This window comes from Arachis duranensis, chromosome 10, assembly GCF_000817695.3.
Source record: "Arachis duranensis cultivar V14167 chromosome 10, aradu.V14167.gnm2.J7QH, whole genome shotgun sequence".
Taxonomy (NCBI): domain Eukaryota; kingdom Viridiplantae; phylum Streptophyta; class Magnoliopsida; order Fabales; family Fabaceae; genus Arachis; species Arachis duranensis.
Window position 1 is genome coordinate 48,031,340 of NC_029781.3, and position 4,400 is coordinate 48,035,739.

General features: G+C 37.4%; 1 non-coding gene across 1 annotated transcript; it reads right to left on the minus strand.

Moving 5' to 3' along the window:
• Positions 1 to 3,174: 3,174 nt before the first annotated feature.
• Positions 3,175 to 3,281, minus strand: LOC127743575 (small nucleolar RNA R71). The gene has a single exon (XR_008004960.1). It is a non-coding gene; the product is annotated as a small nucleolar RNA R71 (small nucleolar RNA).
• Between the last annotated feature and the right edge of the window lie 1,119 nt (positions 3,282 to 4,400).

The window sequence follows — 4,400 nt, forward strand, 5'->3', positions numbered from 1 at the left end:
CAAAATCACCATCAAACCCACCATTTCTTAAATCATAACACTACAATCATCATAAGAACCAACTCCCAATCCATACAATCATTCAACATCATCATATCATTATAATTCATCACAATCAACTCAACATTCATCAATTCATCAATATTTAGCACACCAACCATCATTTTAGTTCAACCTATCCTATTGGTCACTAGCCTATGTGTCCATGAATATTATATACTACATAGAGAAAATCGAAATCATACATTGGCCGATCCCCAATATGAACCAAAAGAGCTTTCAACCAAAATCCAACCACCAATGTAGCTCCAACAAACACCAACAAGCTCCAAACTCACAATAATCATGCTATATACATACAAATCACCACAAATCAACCTAAGATTCAACATAAACATAATTTCACAAGGATTTAGTGGCTCTTATCTTTTTCAACAGATTTGATAGCACCAATCCAAAGCTAAGCAAGGATTAGAGCAAACCTAAACATCCAAAATCACAAAAACCCATTTAACCCAAAACTCTAATAAAACCCGAAATTTTGAAGAGCAGAACTGGAAGGATTTCGTGATTACCTTGAGGGTTTCTTGGGTGGGTTTTGTAGAGCTCTTCACAAGGAACGCGTAGCCGCAAACGGTGTGGCGATCGGAGCTCCGTAGCTCAAGATATGAGCTTGGGAAGTTTGAAGTGAATAGTAACAATGGTGGAAAGCTCTCACCTCTCTCTTCACTTCAGCTGCTGTTGTGTTTAGGTTATGAGGGTGAAAGTGGCTGAAATGGGTTCATTTAAGTGTATTTATATGTTGGGCTTGGACCCAACTTGGGTCCGGTCCAACCCGTTAGCGTTTTTAGCCCGTTTGGCCTAACTTCGGGCCAAATCTTTAAAATTAAAGCCCGGTTTTCCATTTCTAATGTTTTTCTAAGGTTTTCGATGGTTTTCACTTTTCTCGTGCGGTACCAGGCAGACTTGAACCGATTCAACCGGTTCAATTGCCGGTTCGCAATTTGTCACGGTTTTTCGTAGAAAGCACATTTTCTGACTCAGAAAGACCCACTGAGTCCAAAAATCGCCTTTAAATCCTCAAATTCTCTCTCTAACCTTTCGGAATCTAATTTGGGCAATTAATTCACTTAATTAACCGGTTGATTCGTTGCCGTTCTTACACATAGTCTCTATTTAGAATTATTGCCTGTTGAGAACCCCATAAGGGATGATGTTCTCACCCGTTTCGGAAATTATTACATTTCAGATGCAAGTCCCGACGCTTCTCAGTGAGCCGAAGGTTTATTTGGAAGGACAGCGAAGAAGGCCTTTTATTTCGCTTTGATTTTAGACTCTCATTCTTTTGGAAATATTTATATTATGCACTTGTTTTTAAGATTTGCATTTAGTGGCTTATGATATATTTTGGAGAGCTAGGTTATGTGTATTGATGCGTGAGCATCTTTCCTATCTTTTCCCAGTGAATTTGCATTCAAATTATTGAGTTTAATCAAGAATTAATTATCTTTTATCCACTATGGATGCTACTTTGAGTCGTGTGCAATTCTGTTTATTTCAGATAGCATTTAGATGGATTTGATGGAGTTTCTGTAGAAAAAGAGAAGAAAGCGAATGATGTTGTCAACCTTGACCTCCCTACACTCTAACATAAATAACTCGTGCTACAGAGGTCCGATTGACGTGATTCCAGTGGCATTGGAAAAGCTCTTTGCTTGAACAACAACTTGAAAATAATTTCTCCTAAATTTCTAATTATTCGGACTTAACGGGATACGTGACATATAATCCTCTTATATTTGGATAATTAGGATTTTTATGGCATATCAACTAGAATTGAACTTAACCCTCTAATTGGAATCAAGTGACCAAGGAATTGGCAGTTGATGAAGGTTAGAGGAGACTAAAAAGGTCTAAGGAATTGAATCTTGCATGATTAAAATAGTTGGTAAGAAAAGTTAATCCGAAAAATAAGTATCTCTGAAACCTTAACTGTTCTCTCCATATATTTCACAACCCATTTACTGCTTGCTTTTTTATTCTCTAAATTTACTGTTAATGCTTTTGAACTCTCAAAACACCATTTTCTGTTTGTCTAACTAAGTAAATCATTCAATCATTGTTGCTTAGTCCATCAATCCTTGTGGGATCGACCCTCATTCACTTGAGGTACTACTTGATATGACCCGATGCACTTTCCGGTTAGTTTGTGGACTATAAATTCCGCACCAAGTTTTTGGCGCCGTTGCCGGAGAGTGACTGTGATTGACAACTATTAGTTGTTTGATTGCTTAGATTAGGCATTTTAATTTAATTTTTTTTAATTTTTGCTCCTTAATTTTAAAAAATTCTACTTAGTACTTTTCCTTAATTTCTAAAATTAAGTTTGGTGTTACCTAGTTAATTTTATTTTAATTTACTTTTTCATTTTTTTATTTTATTTCAAATTTTCTAGCTTAATTCTATTTATAATTTTCAAAAATTCCTTGTGTTAATTGTTTAGTGTTTTATTTTATTTCTTTACACATGTTACCTCACTGGAATTCTCTACACTTTGACGTAATAGAGAAGCCCACTTTTCTTATTTTCTATTTGTTTATGAGCAGGAATAAAGACAAGGAACCTCTTACAAATTTTGATCCTGAACTTGAAAGAATTTTGAGGCAGCTCTTGCAACAAGCTAGACTTTATAAGGCTAGTGAAAATATGAGTGAGACTTTTGAAAAGGAAGCTACAGAGTCCACTATGGATCGTAACCGTGCTGTTAATGCCAATGTGGAAAATCTGAATCAGAATGAACAACCTAGAAGAGTGCTTGGCTCATACACTGCCCTCAATGTAGATTTTTATGTGAAAACTATTATGGTGCCTTCTATAACTGCAAACAATTTTGAACTGAAGCCTCAGCTAGTCACTCTTGTGCAATAAAATTATTAGTATCACGGACTTCCACAGGAAGACCTAAATCAATTTATTTCTACTTTCCTGCAGATTTGTGATACCATGAAAACAAATGGTGTGAACCCTGAGGTTTACAAACTCATGCTCTTTTTATTTGTTGTGAGGGATAGAGCAAAGCTGTGGCTGGATTCTCAACCCAAAGAGAGCTTGAATACTTGGGATAAGGTAGTCATTGGATTTTTATCTGAATTCTTCTCACCACAGAATCTGACTAATCTAAGGGTGGAGGTTTAGACCTTCAGGTAGAGAGATGGTGAGACCTTCTATGAAGCCTGGGAGAGGTACAAGCTGCTGACTAGGCAATGCCCTCCTAACATATTTTCTAAATGGACTCAGCTGGAGATCTTTTATGAGGGCTTATGTGAAATGTCCAAAATGTGTTTAGATAATTCTGCAGGTGGCTCATTTCACATGAAGAAGACACCTGAGCAGACCACTGAGCTTATTGAGTTGGTTGCTAACAACCAATATCTCTACTCATCTAACAAGAATCCTGTGAACTCTGGGATGCCCCAGAAAAAAGGTGTTTTAGAAGTAGAAGCTTTAGATGCTCTTCTTTCTCAGAACAAAGTTATGTCTCATCAGATTAATATGATTACTCAACAATTGAGTGAGATGCAGGTTTCAGTTGTTAATGCTCAAAATGCCCCTCAAGAAGCTCCTTATGGCATGATTGGTAGCTTTATGCAAGGTGAGAATTATGATTATGCTCAATTTCCTTCTGAACAGGTCAACTACATGGAGAATGCTCCTAGAAATCACAATAATGATCCATATGCCAAGACCTTTAATCAGGGATGGAGAAATCACCCAAATTTGGGGTGGAGAGAGCAACCTCAAAGGTCACAGAATTTTAACAATAATTCTCAGGGCAGTTTTCAGCAGAATAATTATAATAACCGCCAGTTTCAATCTCATCAACAACAACCACCTCAGCCGGCAAATTCTCAACCACAGAAGAAAAATATTGATTTAGAAGCATTACTGGCTAGTTTTATACAGAAGACTAGATCTTCACTCAGAAACTTAGGGGTACAAGTAGGCCAGTTGAGCAAGCAAGTACCTGAGAGGCCTCCAAATACACTTCCTGGTGATATAGTGGTGAACCCAAGAAAAAATTGCAAGGCCATTCAATTGAGAAGTGGTAAAGTAGCTGGTTCTGAGACTAAGGTCAATGAGGAGCTAGGTGAAAAAGAAGCTCTAGAGGAGAAGAAAGAAGTGGTGGAGCACGTCCCTCGTAGGCGTACAGATAATCCATTCCCAGCCTCTCTTGACACTAATCCTACATTGCTTAAGGCTCTTGAGTACAAGCATAAATGCCATATCCTCAGAGGTTTCTGAAGGCTTCCAAAGACAAGCAATTTTTTAGATTTTTAGAAGTCTTCAAGAAGCTTCAGATCAACAATTCCTTTTGCTGAGGCTCTTGAGCAAATGCCTTT